At 38.7% G+C, this 20,688-nt stretch overlaps 1 long non-coding RNA gene and 2 pseudogenes across 2 annotated transcripts; 2 read left to right on the top strand and 1 right to left on the bottom strand.

Moving 5' to 3' along the window:
• Positions 1–4,231, top strand: LOC148206075 (uncharacterized; annotated as a pseudogene).
• A 6,440-nt stretch (positions 4,232–10,671) lies between these two features.
• On the top strand, positions 10,672–11,631 carry LOC148206074 (uncharacterized). Its single transcript, XR_015783436.1, has 2 exons — positions 10,672–10,946; positions 11,159–11,631. It is a non-coding gene; the product is annotated as an uncharacterized LOC148206074 (long non-coding RNA).
• Positions 11,632–11,966: 335 nt separating this feature from the next.
• On the bottom strand, positions 11,967–16,258 carry LOC148206073 (ribonuclease MRP protein subunit POP4-like; annotated as a pseudogene). Its single transcript, XR_015783435.1, has 10 exons — positions 16,081–16,258; positions 15,621–15,825; positions 15,321–15,356; positions 15,098–15,168; positions 14,512–14,779; positions 14,236–14,304; positions 14,080–14,138; positions 13,064–13,165; positions 12,493–12,656; positions 11,967–12,403 (listed from the first exon to the last, which is right to left on the bottom strand). The product of XR_015783435.1 is annotated as a ribonuclease MRP protein subunit POP4-like (transcript).
• Between the last annotated feature and the right edge of the window lie 4,430 nt (positions 16,259–20,688).

Here is a 20,688-nt window from a genome sequence, read left to right as displayed (position 1 = left end):
ATGTTTTCCAATACTATTTCTGTATTGAAAATTAAAATTAATAGCATAAAAAGTCAATAAATTCATATTTAGGTCACATCAAACTTGTGTTTGGATTTAAAAACAAATTTGAAAGAGTTGAAATCAGTAAATTTAAGAAGTAACAGAAGTGAAAGTAAAATTGTTTAGAGCAAGAGAAAGATACCGAAAAATAAAATAAACGTTTCTAAAAATAAATATCATGTCGAAGTATTAAAATATATTTCAAGTTAGAAGAAGCCTGTAAAGCTTTCTTTTGGTCCTTATTATCAAATATATTTTATTCAAAGTATACTATAGTTACATAAAATTCCTGAAGATAACTGTAAGGTGGCTATATGAAGTGAATTGCATCGCTTTATTTTTATTCTAATTGCATCGCTTTGTTTTTAATTTTACTTTTCAGGATCTTTTGGAAGCTGTAGTACCATTTGATATATTGTTGGATAGGAGAAAAAAGGCTAACTATCTCAACAGTATTGGGAGTAATCTTGGGAAAGGTTGTACAAGATGCTGGGTTAGCTTTGGCATCATTGGTAATTTGTGAGGAAGCACTTGAGCGAGAAATGATTATATCAGCTTCGTATGTTCTTGTTTACCATTGTCATTTACCACTTTTACATTTTAATATCGTACATGGCAAAAGAATGGTGAACCATATTTTTGTGTTTTATGAAGCACTATCTATTGGTGACTACTGTTTCATGGTATAAATGATTTTATAGTCCTTAAAGGATTCTGTCTGTATTTGCAGTTATGTTCCGGGAATGGAAATCACCTTATGCAGCCGGTTAAAAAGCCTGTATAGTTTATACAGCAAGGTATTGACAAATTCATGTTTTACCTTTGAAATAAAAATACAAGTCCATATGTAATTTTGCTATACCCAGTGTGCAATTGTATAGAATTGAGGCATCATATGTATGGTTAGCGTTATAATTGTAGAAACAAGGAGCATGTTTTATATAACCAAGAATATATAGATTATGTATGTATTATTAAGAACATTTTTATTTATTAGCATACCATATCTTTATTATTAGAGGAAATTTTGTCTAGTCTGAGTTGTGAATCATTTCAGTTAGAAAAACACATTTACAGTCTTTTCTTGATAATCTTAATAAAAATGTTTGATCTCCTTTTTCTTTAGTTCACTTTGATATTTGGAATCCTTCCCGTTTTAAATATTTTGTTATCTTTATTAATGATTATTCTTGATGTACTTATTTAGTTAATGCAGAATCAATCAAAAGTGTTATTTCAAAACTATTTTAATAAAATCAAAAACACAATTTGGTATATTTGTACATGTTTTTCGTAGGGTGAGAATTTGTCTCACCAATTCCAATAGTTCATGACATCAAATTTCTTATTCTCACACCCCTCAACAAAATAGAGCAGCCGACCCAAAAACAAACATCTTATAGAAACTATTTGAACATTTATTCATAATCATTTTCCTCACCGTGTTTGTCAGGATGTTATCCTTATAGTATGTTATCTCATTATTAGGATGTAATCGCTTATACACCATTCTATCTCATTCCCCTCTATATAGTCTTCCTTTATTTCTTCCTTTATTTGAAGCTTAATTAACGGTGAAGGAAAAAAAAAAACTGTGGTGGTCCATATTAATTCCTGATTCATCCAAATGTGAGAAGAATGGAGAATTGAAAGTTGGTCATCAAACAAGAAGACCAAAATACTTATAATTTTTTCTATTTGAGTTTTTTATTAGGGACATTTATGTCTTTTTTATTTCATATTTTTATCTTTCCTTGTACCTCTACCCAACCAAACAGAAGGGAATATAGTTTACAAAATCATCTCATTTTCTATACTAAACATACCAAGAGCCACACTTACATTTGCTTTCTACACCAATGATGATTATACGGGGTGCTAGCAAATACACTTTATACCTAAGCGAACAAGGAGTTTTGCTTGTGCATAAGAATGAATAGCATTTGATGATTGAAATCCCCTCACATAGTGGTGTACCTTGTTCAAATAAAGTAACATCTTGGATAAAAGGGTAAGTGCAGAAGTATTTTTGTTATAAGGATAAGTTAGGAATCCAGATTCCCAAGTTTGGGTTGTCGGAGGTAGGTTGGTTATATGAGGTTCCCATGGGTTTGGGAAGATCTCTAGTATCAAGAACAATTTTATTCCTTGGACCATCTTTTCAAATATTCTCTCAAGTATGAATAGACAATGAAATAAATGGAAGCCATACAAGTGTATGGAAATGAATTTGCTGAGGTTTCTAATGCAGAGTTTCAATATTCATTTTATTTTAATGCTAATACATTCGTCGTCATTCCTTTTATAGTATGCCACAAGCGTTGAATGTTTTTCTTTCCTAGTGTGGAATGATTGCACTAGTGATCTTAAATTTTGTTGAGATCACTTGGTAATAGCTAATTGAATGGTAAAAGTCATGATTGTACTGTGTCTTGTGTAGATGAAACGAAAGGATACAAGTATTGATAAGGTATATGATGCACGTGCATTAAGAGTAGTTGTGGGAGACAAGAATGGGACTTTACATGGTTCTGCAGTTCAATGTTGCTATAGTCTTCTTGACATTGTACACAGGTAAGAAAATGATCGAATATCATACTATTTTAATTAACAACCTATACATAAGTCGTTAAATGCAATCACTGTATAAAGATAGACATAAAGTTATTTTGACCTTCTTTACATGCAACATGTTGGTAGGCTTTTTATATGTATATTTTTTGCTTAACTAGGAAAGAAATCCATAATAGAAGTAATAATGGAGCAAAGAAGCAGAGGAGGATAAATATTCTCCTAGAGATAAAACCATGAAAAACACATCAACTAAATTAATCTCTTCTACATTTCCATCATTTTTTCCTTTTCAGTTATTTTGGACTATCTGTGAGGTGGGTATGAACTTGTGTGCTTATTGTCTTTGTTCTTAAGAGTAAATGGCTAGAAGTATAAATCTTATGGATCTTTTTTAATCCATCAACCCCATTGTCCCTTGAAAATGGCTCTAACTGATGTGTATATTTTATCTTTTATTATACAGGCTTTGGACTCCAATAGATGGTGAATTTGATGACTACATTATTAATCCAAAGCCTAGTGGCTATCAGGTTAGGCTTTCATGTTAATTTTTCATAAACTAAACTAAATGATGTTTTTCTTTTAATACTGAGAATTGTGCTCATGATTGTATTAACCTGTTCAAGGTCCTGACAGCTCACCTTTAGAAGTACAAATAAGAACACAGGTGCTAAACTATTTCGCATATGCTATAGAGTTACTTGTTTGTATTTTAGTTCTTCATATTTTAATTTATCATGTTGCATGATAGAGGATGCATGAGTGTGCTGAACATGGACTTGCCGCACATTGGCTTTACAAGGAAACTGGAAATCCATTTTTGTCCATAGACAAAATGGATGAACCTGAAAAAGAAGCATCCTCCTATTTCTCCAAAGATTTAGAGGGAGGAAATTCTGCAGATATTTTATTAAGCAAATATAAGTCATTCAAGGCTGGACATCCAGTCCTCAGAGTAGAAGGAAGTCACTTACTTGCTGCTGTTATCATCAGGTGCATAACTTTCATTTCAAACGGATGTTAAATTATAAAAAGCTATCCATATTGTTAGTCACCCGTGTTCATTATCTCTTCAGTGTAGAAAATGATGAAAGAGAATTACTTGTTGCTGTGAGCTTTGGACTAGCTGCTTCTGAAGCAGTTGCTGACAGAAGATCTTTCCATGTCAAGCGATGGGAAGCCTATGCACGACTATTTAAAAAGGTTTGATACTTAAATTAACATTTTTAATTAAGCGATGGCTCATGATGAATGGTTTATCAAAAGGACGCATTGACTAGTAACACCTTCTGAGAAGATGGATCACTATGTGTGACAGTTAAGCTTATTGACTGGCTTACTACATGCTGTATTGCTCCCTCCATGACCAGATCCTGCTGTTGTGTAATTTTGTCGTTTGTATAGTACTTTTAGTTTTAAATTACCTGGGTCAACTTGCTTACTATCCAGGTATCTGATGAATGGTGGTTTGAACCAGGACATGGGGATTGGTGTACTTGTCTAGAGAAGTACATACTATGTCAAGATGAAATGTATCATAAGGTATGTTTTTCTAAGAGTATCAATGAACATTACAGTTTATCTTATTTTGGTTTATCAGCAATTGACACAGTGAGTGATATACACCAAAATTGTTTTGGATATGAAAACCCATTATTTGTGTTACGTACCTGACCACGTAACCTTGCTTCACACACAGAACGGAACAGAACTCAAGGGAATAAAACCTCTTTATTAATGAAAGTCTGGAAATAACAAACAAAACCAATGACTGGGAGCAGGTTCTCCTTCAGCCACACGAGAGCATAACCTCTCTTACAATATTTCAATAATCAAAAGCATGTCCTAACCCTAGGTGCCACTCCTAATTAATACTAATTACTCCTTCCAGAAAAGGTAAGGAATAATCATAATTGCCAAATTATTATAATTAAACTTAATTGCCTATTTAATGTAAATATCTGGAAAGAATAAATCTGTCCTTATTAACTCTATTTATTACTGTATTAATTACAGTAATAATCTGCCTATCCATCCGCTGGCCAACTGTTCATTATGGACGCTCGTCCTCGCCCCTCGTAGGGACGCTCGTCCTTTCGTCCCGCTCGTCCTCGCCCCTCGTAGGGACGCTCGTCCTCTCGTCCATGTTAGGACGTTCGTCCACATTCTGCTCGTCCTCGCTCGTTCTCGCCCCTTGCTCTGAACGTTCGTCCACGTTGGGCCGTCCGTCCTCGCCCATCCTCATCCTCCTGTATCTCTTCCTCTCATACACTCGCCAGGCCCTAACATTACCCGCCCCCTGAAGATCAACCTTGTCCCCAAGGTTGAAGTCAGGATATTGGTCGTGGATGGTAAGGGCATCTTCCCATGTAGCCTCGTCAGGTCCTCCTCCTTCCCATTCGACCAAGACTTCCTGCCGTGCGTCCTCCCCCTGGTGTACTTGCCTGTTATCCAACACTCTAACCGGTCGTGGAGACGGTTCTTCCACCTCCAAATCTTTGGGCAACTCTGTCTCGACCTGGTGGTCCCCTACTGCCTTCTTTAATTGGGACACATGGAACACGGGATGTATCCTGGCGGTCTCTGGTAATTGCAGTTTAAATGCGACTGCTCCTACCTGCTGAATGACCAAGAATGGACCAAAGTAGCGAGCGGCCAATTTAGACTGCACCATGGACGTCATCGTCGTTTGACGGTGAGGTCTAATCTTCAGATAGACCCAATCTCCCACTCTTACTTGGGACGGTCTTCTTGCCTTATCTGCCTGCCTTACCATCAACTCCTGCGCCCTGGCGAGATGGAACTTTAGCTGGCGGAGAGCTTCATCTCTTGTCTGTAATTCCTGACTGACAGACTCCACTAAGGTCTCTCCTGGAACGAACCTATGCAGGGAGGGTGGCGGTCTCCCGTAAACAGTTTCGAATGGCGTACATTTGGCTGATTCCTGATAACTGGTGTTGTACCAATACTCCGCCCATGGTATCACGGTGCTCCAGCCCTTGGGCTGCTCTGAACAGAAACATCTCAGATATCCTTCCAAAACCCTGTTGAGAACCTCCGTCTGTCCATCCGTCTCCGGATGATAGGCGGTGCTCATCTTCAGTCGAGTGCCTTGTAACTTGAACAGCTCCTTCCAAAAGTTACTTAAGAACAGTGGATCCCTGTCACTTACGATCGAGAGTGGTACCCCATGTAAACGGACAACCTCTTTCACGAAGACTTCGGCTATAGTACGAGCGGAATAGGGGTGTTTTAGGGGTATGAAGTGTCCGTACTTGCTGAGCCGATCCACCACCACTAAGACAGCATCATATCCTCTTGACTTGGGTAGTTTGACAATAAAATCCATACTTATCTCCTCCCAGATGGCGTTGGGAATGGGTAACGGTTGTAGCAGTCCTTGCGGAGATGAGGTTAGATATTTATGCTGCTGACAAACTAAACAGTGGGCCACGAAGTCGGTCACTGCTTTCTTCATTCCCACCCAGTAAAGTGATTGTGCCACCTTGCGGTACGTCCGGTAAACCCCTGAATGGCCTCCCGTATGAGTGGAATGAAATTCTGCTATTAGCTTGGGCACCCAGGCCGAACGAGCGGACAGCACGAGCCTCCCTTTATAGTGCAAACGCTCGTTCTCCAGTGTGTACGAGGGGTGGGAGTTGGGGTCCTTCTTTAAATCTTCAATCACCTTCCGTAGCTCCTCATCCGCCTCGACTTCTTCCAAGATCTCTCTGAAATCTTGCCAATATGGCCGAACCACCACCCTTAACTCCTTCTCATCCCGCAGCTCGTCCTCATCCTTGCGTGATAGGGCGTCAGCCACCTTGTTGGTCACCCCGGACTTGTACACGATCTCAAAGTCGTACCCCAGGAGCTTGGCCAGCCAGTTCTGCTGATTTTGTGTGGTAATGCGCTGCTCCAAAAGGTACTTCAAACTCCTCTGATCCGTGTGAACCACAAACCGTTGCCCCAGTAGGTACGGCCTCCAATGTTGTATGGCCAAAACCAGCGCCATGAGTTCCTTCTCATAGATGGACTTTCCTAACGTTCCCTCCGACAGCGCCTTGCTAAAGAAGGCTATGGGCTGCTTCCCTTGCATGAGTACCGCTCCTATCCCCCTCCCGGATGCGTCACACTCAATGTGGAACGGCTGATTAAAATCCGGAAGAATCAGTACTGGTGCTATCGTGATGGCCTTCTTTAACTTGAGCATGGCGTCCTCTGCTTGTTCCGTCCATGCAAACTGCCCTTTCTTGAGGAGGTCGGTCAAGGGCCGGGCAATCTTCCCATAATCCTTAACGAATCTTCTGTAGTAGCCGGTCAGCCCTAGAAAACCCCTCAAGGCCTTTACTGTCTTCGGTTTCTCCCACTCCAATACTGCCCGTACCTTGTCCTCGTCCATCTCCACCCCCTTCTCTGATATCCGATGGCCTAGATACCCTATTTGAGTCCTGCCGAATTCGCACTTCTTCCGGTTGGCGACCCAGCTATGTGTCACCAGTTCCCTTAGCACCGTCGCCACCTGTTCCAAATGCTCGTCCCAAGTGCGGCTATATACCAGTATATCATCAAAAAATACTAGTACGAACTTCCTCAGGTAAGGCTGTAATAGTTGGTTCATGGCACTCTGGAAAGTGGCTGGCGCGTTGGTTAGGCCGAACGGCATTACCATGAATTCGTAGTGGCCTTGGTGCGTCCGGAAGGCAGTCTTCTCTATGTCACCGGCTCCCATTCGTATTTGATGATAGCCTGACTTTAAATCCACCTTCGAAAAGTACTTGGCTCCCCTCAGTTCGTCCAACAACTCCTCTATTAAGGGAATAGGGAATTTGTCAGGCACGGTGGCTCGGTTGAGGGCCCTGTAGTCCACGCAAAACCGCCAGCTGCCATCCTTCTTTTTCACCAAAATTACCGGGCTTGAATATGGGCTGGTGCTTGACCTTATGACGCCTGCCGCCAGCATTTCCGCCACCTGTTTCTCAATCTCCCCCTTCATTACATGGGGATATCTGTATGGCCTTACGTTTACCGGGTCCGTTCCTTCCTTCAAGGGAATTCGATGAACCATTCCTCTATCAGGGGGTAGTCCCTCTGGCTCGTGAAACACTTCCGCGTACCGCTCTAGGATTCGCTGCATGTCGAGCGTCTGCACCGGGGTCAGTTCTGGACCGAACGTCTCCTTGTCCGGAACGTACTGTTTGGGTCCCGTTTCCTTCTCTGCCTCCCCAAGCTCCCACACCAATGACCATATCTCAACTTCCGTCATTTTAAGCAAGGCTGACGGTTCCACCAACCTCCTAGTTAGCGTTGGGTCTCCCTTGATAATCACCCTGCTTCCTGCTTGGACGTACGCCATGGTTAACTGCCTCCAGTTAATGACTACCTCGCCCAGCTTAGCCAACCACTCGACCCCCAGTATCACATCCACTCCCCCCAAGTCGAACAAATGAAAACGTTCGTTAATCACCACATCCCCTACCTGGACCGTTACTGACTCACAACATCCTCGCGTCTCCTTCCTCCGCCCATCCCCCAAACTCACCCGGTAGGATGGTGTATCCACCACGGGTAAGGCTAGGTCTTCCACCAGCTCCCTGCTTATGAAGTTGTGGCTGGCGCCACTGTCAATTAGAATCAGGACCTGCTGCGTCCCTATCTGGCCGTGCAGCTTCATCGTTTGGGGCTGGGTGAGCCCTCCGGCTGAGAAAGCAGACAGCTCCAGTTGCTCGCATTCGACCTCCTCCTCTTCTTCCCCTCCTGGTTCCTCTTCTTCGGCCAAGATCAGCGTCCTAAGCCCTCTTTCTGGGCATCGGTGGCCTGGACCGAACGGTCCATCGCATCGGAAACACTTTCCCTCCTCTCTGCGCTTGACGTACTCCGCGTACGGTAAATCCCGTACGTTCCTGCCTTGAGCGTTAGAGAACGTACGCTCGTTCCCCCTCCTGGGGCCTCCTTCAGCGTTCGTTCGGTTCTGGTTGTTGCGGCTAGGGTCCACCCTTGCCACGGAACCGCTCGTCTTCCCCCACGACTGCCCTTTGTTGCTGATTCCTCCACTTCCCCTCGTCCCTGTTTGGAACGCCTCTACGTCCCTGGCTAGTCTCATGACATCCATAAAATCCTTCGGGTCTAGCAACCTGAGTTGGTTACGAATCCCTTCTTGTAGACCGGCCATGAAATACCCCAATAACTGTGCCTCGGGTATTTGTTCTGCTTGACTCACCAACACCTCGAATTCTTGGATGTAGTCCCCCACGGGCCCCGTCTGTCTACATGCTGCCAGTCTCTCAAAGACCGTTCCTTGATTTCGGCCTCCAAACCGCACCACTAATGCCTCCTTTAACCCGGCCCAGGACCGGTTACTGGCCTTCTCCCTCCAAAACCTGAACCAATGTCCCGCCATTCCTTCCATGCTGATGTATGCCAGCCGCAACTTCTCGTCCTCGGGCACCCCTTGGAGTTCGAAGAATTTGTCCGCCCTGTATATCCAGTTCATAGGTTCGCTGCCTTCGAACACGGGCAATTCAACCTTCTTCCTCCAATAAGGTTGGTCTTCCCGGTGTCCCCCTCCTAGTCCTCCTCCAGCTCTCTCCTCCTCGTCATTCCTTCTTCCCTGCACTGACCCCTGGCTACTATCCGGGTGTCCCTCCTCCCGTCGACCTCGCTCGCCTAGTATCCTTACGAGCTCCTGGACCGCTGATTCCAGACCGCCCATGGAGATTTCTAGGGTCTCGATCCTCCCGTCCATGGCAGTAATTTTCCCCTCCATCACGCTCTCCTCCCTTTAATTTGATCCGGCAGGTCGGACCAATTTGTTACGTACCTGACCACGTAACCTTGCTTCACACACAGAACGGAACAGAACTCAAGGGAATAAAACCTCTTTATTAATGAAAGTCTGGAAATAACAAACAAAACCAATGACTGGGAGCAGGTTCTCCTTCAGCCACACGAGAGCATAACCTCTCTTACAATATTTCAATAATCAAAAGCATGTCCTAACCCTAGGTGCCACTCCTAATTAATACTAATTACTCCTTCCAGAAAAGGTAAGGAATAATCATAATTGCCAAATTATTATAATTAAACTTAATTGCCTATTTAATGTAAATATCTGGAAAGAATAAATCTGTCCTTATTAACTCTATTTATTACTGTATTAATTGCAGTAATAATCTGCCTATCCATCCGCTGGCCAACTGTTCATTATGGACGCTCGTCCTCGCCCCTCGTAGGGACGCTCGTCCTTTCGTCCCGCTCGTCCTCGCCCCTCGTAGGGACGCTCGTCCTCTCGTCCATGTTAGGACGTTCGTCCACATTCTGCTCGTCCTCGCTCGTTCTCGCCCCTTGCTCTGAACGTTCGTCCACGTTGGGCCGTCCGTCCTCGCCCATCCTCATCCTCCTGTATCTCTTCCTCTCATACACTCGCCAGGCCCTAACAATTTGCGTACTGGCCGTGTTATAGTCCATAATCTCCAACATGAGCTGTAAATATATCTGTGGTGTCGAAATTACTATAGAGAAACTATAGTCATTTTGGGCAGCCTTTTGCGGAGTCAATATTTGAAGGTGCTCAGTAATCCAGCAAATTTGTGTTAGAGCTCATTCTCCTGTGTTGACTAAATGCTTGATAAAACATAAGAAACGGATACTTTTCGGAAACATTATGTCCTCAGGTAGTGCAGAAAAATATTAAAATCAAATGAATTATACAACTAGCATTATATTCCGGAACATAAATAATAGTTACCGTTATGATGATATCTTGTTATTTCTCTGTATCCATATTAATCGGTCACATTTTTTAATTTTTCATCATTTATGTCATTCTTTATCGTATTTCTAGTGTTAAAGATAAATATGATATTTAGTCTCTGATGTTTCGAATGCCACGTGATGGATAAAATAATTGTTTTCAAAACTTTGATCATAATCTAGAATTTACTTTGCATTGTGAGGAAACTGATTTAGTGAAGTTGTTGCACATGATTACATGAGAATGTAAAACTTTTTTATATTGAAGATGTAGAAAAAACAATATATTTATGTAATGTTGATTTCTTTCATTACTGATTTTCTTAGAACTACAGTGGGTTTGCAAACGCAGACTGCTGTACTGAAGAATTTTATATTATTATTTGCATCATTCGCAGCAAGACCAATTTGGGAGACTACTCCCAACTTTCATCCAAGTTATCAATTTTACTGAAGAATCTGAATATTGGGCTGTTGTGGCGGCCGTGTTTGAGGGCAGACAAGTTAACTGGATAACATCTCACTCAAAATTTGACTTGGTTGCATCAGCTTCTGCTGAAGCCGGCATCAATAACAAGGTATTTGGCAACCATCTTACCTCTCTTACACAGATTGTGCAAATGGAGATTTCTCTTGTTTGCTTTCCTTTGTTTTCATTGCCAATCAAATTATATAAATGCAATTATTTTCTTGAAAAGTTGATATTTTATTTTCACCCTGTTATTCATTCCAGTAGATTTGTGAATGTAGATGAATGTTTCGGTGATTGTGTATGTAATTCATCCTTTAGGTGAAGCTTTTGAGAACAATGCTTTCCTGGGAAGAGCAATTGCGCTCTGAAGTAAGTGTCAAGCAAACAAAATACGACTCAAAGTTTTATGATCTTCACGGTTCTCTTGGGGAAGTGGTAATTATTTGTTGGCCTCATGGTGAAATTTTGAGGTTAAAAGCTGAAAGCACTGCTACTGATGCTGCTCAAAGAGTTGGTTTGGAAGGAAAGCTGGTTTTGATTAATGGACAGTTAGTACTGCCCAACACAAAACTCAAAGATGGAGATGTAGTTGAAGTAAGAATTTAAATTATTCTTTCTTTGAAAAATGTAAATAATTCTTTATGGGTCGAGTGTCTTTATAGTGGATGGGATAGAAATAATTTTTATTTTCTCATTTTATTTTATTTGGGGATATGGGATTTCTCGGTGGAATAACTCATAAAAATTCAAATGTGGTGCTTTAGACTACATTCCAAGAATATGTTTGATAACCACATGTGCATCATACAATTACATTTTTTATTATTATTTTGGTTGTATATGTGGTTATTCCTATTTTTGGAACTGTGGTTATTCACGGTATTGGGAACTAAGCAATAAACCACAGCATTTTAAAATTCTATGAAGCTACAGTGATTGTGTCAAAAATCTGTGGTAAAGATGGGCAATGCCACGAAAAAGGTTGTGATTTTTTATTACTAGTAATAGTTACAGTTGCATGCAACATTTACTTGACAGCCTGAAAACAAGGTTCGTTATAAGCATACAGTCTCAACGAATTTGAACATGCCTGCCATACACTACAATGTTATAATAAATATTTGACTAAATTACAATTTCAGTTTCTTTTAGCATTGGATCCATTCAATATAAATTCACAAAAGAATGTTCTAGTTCGTATAATTCAATATAATTTAATTAATTTTTGTTGAGTGACGGCTAAACATATTTCTTCCTCCTCAGAATTCCTCTCCACTTTGTAATTAAGAAAGAAATGGAGAGTTCAATTGCAGACAAAAACCGGCAATCTTGTAACTAGCAGGACCAAAATCTACAACGACTTATTAAGACGAGAGAAGTTCAAACCAGCACAGAAAGACTAGCATGTGTCCACTAATAAGTCAAAGTCACTGTCATTCACCGTCTTTCCAGCAACTAACCCTTAAGCAATCTCCAACTTCTCCACTGCCACAATCCAATCAGCATTCCATAGCTCAAGACTTTCAAAATGCACAGGGGTACAGGGGTTTACGGATATTCTGTCTTAAAGGAAGAAAAACATTATAAAATACACAGAATAGCAAGAAAAACACAAGATGACAGAACAAGGTTCACTCAAAAAGATGAAGTACCTCATCAAAAACCGATAGAAAAGGGCCAAGATGTTGTTACCTACAGTAGAAGGATCATCACCAATATCACAATCCGACCTTTCTTGAACCAAGTTTATCTCCATGCAGAGTGACTTTCCAGCAATCAACTTGGAATACAAATACAGAACCCTTTTTGGGAACAACTGCGTGATACCAAATAGATAGTAAGAATTTGGTCATCACAAGTTTGAAACAAATAATAACAACTTCAACTTCACCAAAAAAATCCCAGAATTTGTTATGTTTAAGGTTCCTAGTTCGTAAAAACTAATTCACAATATTGAAAGGGATACTGATGAACCTAAAATAAGGATTAAGGAATTCTCAGAACGAGAGCACAGGTGATAGTAAGTCAAAACCTATTTAATTTTCCTAGTGAAAGTGGTAACTTGTGCATGAATAGCATAATTGCTCAGATACGCCCACAATTTTAAGTGGCGGCTAGGAATTAGGAAAATTTGTTCGGTCTAAAAATCTAGAAACAACCGTATAACTTCATACAAGCTTACAGGAATAACCACTTTGATAATGCAACGCCAGTCTCTATTACCTCGAAATTTATCATCTTCAGTAATTATCCCAAAAGCTTCTGCAGTTACACGAATCATGATGCCGTGAATTCCTGTAAAATAAGTTATTTTACACTCCACAACTGCAAAAACAGATGGACTAGGTATAGTCAGTGATAACATGCAGATGATTATATAGGAGATAGAGGCTAAGACAATTAATCTTTTCATATTGACACATCAGAAGCCCAACTCTTTTTTCTTCTGATGGACGGTGAAAAGGGTTATGCAGGAAAGAGGGGATTTCAAAGGCAACGAAGAGCACTGATCAGGGAATGTTTCTTGAACAAGAGAAGCAAACACTTGGTTTGCACCCTGAACCAACCGGGCAGGTTACTCCACTATTGAACTCATTGCCATAATTTAAAAAATGATCATATAAAAGATTTCACATCAATTAAAAATATGATCAAATTATAATATATAAATAGACAAAAATCTAATCTTACAAGTCAGTTTTATAATGTTGAAATAGATTTAAATTCCACTTTCAAACAAAATATCATAGCCCAATTTTAGTAAGGTCGGTTGATCCTACTGTGTAACCTTTTAACGAATTGTTATCAAATCATCAACAAATTTCCACTTCCATGCTTAAAATATTATTGAAGATTCACACAAAGTAAAGATGACAAATTATTATTATTATTATTATTATTATATATATATATATATATAATGACACACACACTTAACCTCACAAGAAGATTGTAAGATGATGAGCTTTGTATCTACTAATCAAAATCATTAGCTCTTTCCACGAGAATCAAAAATAAGCTTTGACAATTCTAGTAGAGGTAACAGCAATTTTAAAACTTTTCAACGTACATAAAAGAATTACACATTAGAACATTTTCGTCTTTTGAGAGAGAAAAAAATAGATAATAATTGTACTTCCGGTCAATGATTGTCTAGTTATGCAACGTTTTCCTTTTTATTATAAGATTGTCGTAGGCGTTTTTAACTCATTAGAAAGTAAAAAAGAATGTGCTCAAACCTAAAATGAAAGCACCATGTAGATCTGCACCTAGGAGACATTGAGTCAGTTGATTCTTCCTGCAATATTAAACAAGTTAATAGTCATAAAAGCCTCAAGAGGAAAGCAGCATAAATGATTATTTTCAACTCAACAAAAATTAAACATAAGATGTACCCAGTTGATTTAAGAAGCAACATTAGGTAATCTTTCCACATTTCATGCATTGGATTGAAAATATCGAATCTGCAAGCAGAGTAAACTATTAGGGAACAAAAGTGTGACCAATAAACTTGTACAAAACATTATTTGTAATAGCATAAAGCTAAACTTCGCAAACAAAAGCTGATGCTGAAATAAAAGATTCCTCACAAAAATATACATTAACAATTGCAGCAGTTAAAACTAACATTAAGGATCAACATATTGTCAGGAAGTGTCTTTTTAACTTACTTTTGGAACTCTTGAGGAAGATATAATGATCCACACTTTTTATGCTGTCTCATAGACATGTGTTTCTTAGAGCGTTTTGAATGGATTTGCAAAGCTCTAGTTTGAGAGCCAGAAGAAAGCACCCGTCCTTGTACAAAATTATGAGGAAGGATCCAGTTGTCAATTTTCATGTTTCCAGATCCTTGCATGTACTTTTGTGAAGCATCTCCCTTCTGAAGAAGCTCATGCAATATATGCCATCAATCGAACCTCTTCTTTCGGTGGAAAACTGCAAAATATATGTCAATGGTGACAAATACAAATTTCCACCAATTTATCATTGCTAATGGAAAAAACTGCATCTTTCAAACTGGAAGATAAAGAAACTTCCACATTTTGGTTAGATTGAGAGCACACAGTTAATTGGTTAAAAGGTGGCTTTTAAGATCTGTGAATTATTCCATGCATCCGTGTTTGTTTCAAGAGTTAAGCCGTTAGAGGAGATTAATTATTACGGATTTATAATGAAAAATTTTATCAGCAAATGCTTTTATTAGATTTCTTTTAATATTCTCAGCCAGGACATGAGCTCCAAGCAAGGAATTACCTCACTATATGGGAGCAGATTGACATTTACAGACACGGAAAGTTGGGCATATACGGGACCATCTTCAATTTCTGCAAATAATTAGTAACATCATTTTGTCCATATATATTGAAGTGATAAGTTTAAAATATACTTCGCATAAAACCCTCAAAATCAAAAGGATGAAAATATAAAAGAAAGAACTTATATATCAAAGGGTAATATGACATTGAGTTTCTAGTACCTGGTGAATTGGTATGACCAGAAAAGGTGAAATTTCCTAAAAGGGGAAATGGAAATTATCAGATAAATGTCAAACAAGATATTTACAGATATTCGCATCAGTATCATAAAGCAGAATTCAATTATTAACTACAAAAACCAAGACACAAGACAAAATACTTCCTAATGTAGATAACAAGTTCTTATGATACAACTAAATAAAAAAATGTGCAAGTGAAACATCCTACAATGTATTAATTTACTACCAGCAGTGAAGAAGGAAGGAAGTAAGAACAATCAACAACATTGAAAGATGAATTACCTTTCTTGGGTGTGACTGAAGATGAATGCAACAAATGCGGGGAAGGATCTTTAGAAGTAGAATCCGTAGGAATAAGTGGTTTGCCATTTTCATTTATATTCTTTTTGTTTTTCTTTTCTTTTTGAAGAACCTCAGCTTTAGCAAAAGCTATCCTTCTCTCCAAAGCCTCCAATGTGCGTTTCCTTGAATCTGTAGCCATGGACACCTACCCAGGCACAATATGATAAAAAAGAAAAGAGAAAAGGTGACAAACGCTCAAACTCTAATAGCGCAAAAGTATCATCAAATTGATATGTTCTTCTCAAACATGAAAATGGAAAACAATTGCAGAATAAAGAAGATTCTTAGGCTGCCATAAAATTTTTGAGAAAAAACACACATGCAGAATAAAATCTAAAGTTCCAAAAAGAATAATTTTCTTTAATTTAAAAAATATTAAATAAAACTATTTTTGTTGTACTCTTCTGCCGTAGCGTGTGAAGTTCCGACACGGCCGTGGCATCGCGCTTCCCGTTTCGGACGCAGTACGGACACGGACACGTCGGTGGTGACACGGTCCAATGTTTGGACGCGCGTGTCATACAAAAAACTTACTTAAATTTATTTTAATAAAAAAAACAAAGATAAATATACAGAGGAATAAAAAAAACTCAAATTATCTTTCAATAAAAACTGAAATAATCTTCGAATATCTATATTCAAATATCTTTATGAGATAATCTAACAGCAGCCTCAAAAATAATCTTCAATAAACGAATCAAAACTGAAATAATCTTTGAATATCTTTGTGAGATTAAAAACTGAAATAAACTTTGAATATCTTTATGAGATTAAAAACTGAAATAAACTTTGAATATCTTTACAAAATATCCTAGCAAGAAAAATAGTGAGTCGAGTTTGCTGAGCGACGGAAAAAAAACATAGTTAGCAGTCGCACGCAGTCTAAACCATTTCATTCAGAAGCAATATAGCACAGTAAAGAGTGATAATTAAAGAAATCGACAAATTTACAGAGTGGAACAAACTCAAATTCACAATTGTTTACTTTTCGGGCAATTTATCAAACAGAACAAAGGCATTTGTCATGAATCAATTAAAAACATGAAGCCGTAGATATAGGATGAAATAATCGGTGATATTTTGAAGTTTTCTGGAAGTATTATAAAACTATGACTAAAAGTAGTAGCAATGAGAGAAATAAGCCATGGAGGTTTCGATTCAAAATCATGTAAATCATGAAAGTTTCGAATGCATACCGGAAACATAGAAGGTTTCAAGAAATTCAAATCGACTAAAAGAGCTTCTTCGCCGCTAAAAATTGATCAGATTGAAAGAGAAGCCCCGCTTCTCAGAACGGCCGCGGAGAACTCTTCGTGCAGCGCATTAGTAAAACGTTTTTCTTTTTTATATATATATATATATATATATATATATATATATATATATATATATATATATATATATATATATATATATATATATATAATGACGCGGGAAAAACGGGTTGGTTCTTTCAATATATCAATAAAAAAATAATATTACCCGATCAGGTACGCTTTTGTTTGAACGGATCGAAATAAAATAGTGAAAAAAAAAATAAAAAGATAAAAGCAGAAAAAATATAAAATGAATAAGATATAAGTTTGAAAAGATATATAAAAAGAAAAAAAAAAGGAAATTTCCCTTTTATTTATTTAAAACAAAAAATATGGTCCAATGAAAATCACAATCAAAAAAAAATTTCGATATTAATTAAAAATATAAATAATGTTTTAAACTAATATTAAAATTATTTGTTGTTTTACAAAAATTACTATAATTTTTTTTTTAAGATGAGAGGTAGAGAGAACTTCTATCTCATTCATTCCAATTTGGTAGAAAAGTATTATTAGGTGATTCTATCAAATTCATTTGGATTAAATATGTTTTAAGTCTCTAAACTATTGGTCGTTTCTGGTTTTAGTCCCTCTTTCAAAATAAGGTACAATTTGGTCCTTATTTTTTTCGAAACTTTGGTTTTAGTCATCGAAAACTAACGCCGTTAAAAATGTATTGACGTGTTTAACGTCTCTGTCCACGTGTAATTGCTTATTTCCTCAGGTTTCGCTTTCTTCCCATTTTTCATCTCTTTCTCCCAATTCTCGCTCACTCGCTCACACTCTCCCTCTACTGCAGCCTCGGTGCTCGTATCTCTCCCCAACCCAAAACGGTGAGCCTCCCCTCTCCTTTTCATATTTTCTGAATCAATTTTGGAATCTCTGTTTTTTATTACTTACTCAACTTATGCAGGAACCAGGTGATTCTTATGAGGAGAAGCCAGACCCTCCTTTATCTGCTCAAGACGACCTTGTAGAATCTGATATAGAGTTGGATAATGCCGATGTTGTTGAACCCGATAATGACCCTACTCAAAAAGTATTATATATTGTGTATGATTTGTGCGTATGGACTCACTACAATGCCTTCCACGTTTCAGCAACTCTGTAATTTAAGCTGTATTGCTATTGCAGATGGGAGATCCTTCTGTTGAAGTGACGGAAGAAAATATGAATGCTGCTCAACTAGCAAAGTCAATAGCAGTCGATGCTATCTCAACACAAAAATGCACGCGCAGATGAACCACGAACCAAAATCAAAGCAAAAAAGCAATTACACGTGAACAGAGACGTTAGACACATCAGCACATTTTTAACGGCGTTAGTTTTCGAGGACTAAAACCAAAGTTTCGAAAAGAATGAGGACCAAATTGTACCTTATTTTGAAAGAGGGACTAAAACTAGAAACGACCAATAGTTTAGGGACTAAAAACATATTTAACCCAATTAATTTTTATCCTTTCAATCATCAATAGGAACTTAATATTTTAATTATATTTTCTCTCTCTTTTTTCTTATTTATTTTCGTTTATAGAAATAATTTGTATTTCAGAGATTTAGTCAATGAAATACTAAACGTTTCACTAAGTTTTCAAGAAAAAATAAATTAGTTGTATGGTAAAAATGGTAAGGGAGTTCATAGTTTTGAAGTTTGTAACTTTATTCCTTGTGAGTTTTTAAGTCCTAAGAAAGTTAGTGTATCCATTAGCTTTAGATCGGGAAAAGTTTATCACCCCTGCTAGCCCTTTTCGACTTTCACCTTAATTATAATCGGTCAAATTCAAGAGTTTATAATGGTAAAATTAGAAAGCTAAAATTAATATGCCATTTCAAATCACTCAAGTCTATTATACCCCATAACACAGGGCACCCTTGTGCAAGCAAAAGCTCTTAGGCCTAAATATGAATTGAAACTTAAAATCCCGGGCAGATAGAGCTAAAAATGCCCTAAAAACATGCAAAATATGTCATTAGAGACTGATATCTGATATCCCCAACTTAACCCCTGTTAGTATGATTTGCTATGTACAAAATAATCACCTAAAGCAAAAACCATACTTTTACGTCCCCGTGTACTCCTACATTCTCAATCACAAATCACTGACTGCCAAAACGTTCAAAAAATGAAGCATCACAACTTTCCCCACCAGGTAATTTAAGACCGCTTCATACCCACGTGATCGTATTCCTCAGAAACAACTTCCCCATGTAAGGGTCATACCTGAATGCCCTAATCCCCGGATTTGCAATCATGAACGCCACCAAATGAAACCTTCCATCCGCCACAAACACCAAAACGCTTTCACCAACGCCACAGCCAAGCGAATTCGCCGAGACCCTGGGCGTCGTGCAACCCAAAACCTCACCCGCGGAAAGCGGCTTCGACTGAGGAACCAAAACCCCAAACCCTAACTCCTCCAATTGGGGCTTCGCAGCGCGAATCGCTGAGGAGAATTGAATTGTCCCAGCGACAACAAGTGTTTGGGGCGGGATTCAAGGTTCAACCTGACGGTGTCGACGAAGTGAGAGACGTCGATCTTGAGGTCGACGAAAACGTAGAGGCAGGGGATCGTAGTGGCATCGATGGGGACGAGGTAGCTGTGTCCGTAGTGGATGAGGAGGTCGGCACTGAGGGCGGCGGCGGAGAAGTCGTCGACGCAGCAGGTGCCATAGGTTACGTCGCCGAGGATGTAGCAATGGGTGATGACGGCAAAGGTGGTGAAGATGTATGAGAGGGAAAGAGAGTACATAAGGAGGCCCTCGGGAAACTGGAGGGCGACGCGCTTGCCGCCCGTGGAGAGCACACGCCAAACGGACTTGTGAATCTCGAAGTTGTAGTTGGAGGGGAGGACGGAGATGGCGGCGTTGAGAAGCGGGTCGTTGAGGATTGAATCTGGAATTTGATTTTTCACGAAACGCTTTGGCTTTGGCTTTGGGTTTGCAGGATTGTTGGGTTGGAGAGGAGATGAAGATGTTAACTACACAGACTACAGCCTGCACACACTGTTTGTGAATGGCTAATTCTCCTAATCTTTTTCAATTGAAAGAGCACGACTTTTTATAAACCTTTACAGATAAAAATTGAATCTAAGTAAATGGCTAAAAAGTAGTCACGTACATCTAAATAATAGCTAATAGACTAGTTCAACCCTTAGAAATAGGGCTTTATTTAAAAAACAAATAATAATTCAACAATCCCTCTCTTAAGCTCTAGCTTACTGTAGTAATATCAACTACTCCAAGCATTTGTCGAAGTTTTTCAAATTGTTCAAGCTTCACCGCCTTATTCGTTATATCTACTACCTGTTCCTGAGTATTGCAATATTTCAATTGAACAATGTGATCGTTTACGAGATCTCTAAGAAAGTGAAATTTTACTACAATGTGCTTACTACGTCCATGAAAGACAAGATTTTTGGACAGCTGAATAGTAGAGTTGTTATCGCATAGAATTGTGATTGGTTCCTTTCTTTCAATCCCAATATGTTCTAGAATTGTGATTGGTTCCTTTCTTTTGTCCTCCTCAAACACTACATCCCTGCTTATGATGACTTTATTATTAGCAGGATTGTATAGTTTGTAAGCTTTTGATTCTTCACTTATCCCCAAGAGTATACACGGTTGACTTTTATCATCTAATTTGTTGCGCTTTTGATCTGGAATATGAACGTGGCCAATGCAACCAAATATTC

The sequence above is a fragment of the Vigna umbellata genome, chromosome 1, assembly GCF_029865625.1.
Source record: "Vigna umbellata cultivar VRB3 chromosome 1, Vumbellata_1.0, whole genome shotgun sequence".
In the NCBI taxonomy this organism is placed as follows: domain Eukaryota; kingdom Viridiplantae; phylum Streptophyta; class Magnoliopsida; order Fabales; family Fabaceae; genus Vigna; species Vigna umbellata.
Note: the sequence above shows the minus strand (reverse complement) of the source record. Positions and strands in the feature narration are given on the sequence as shown.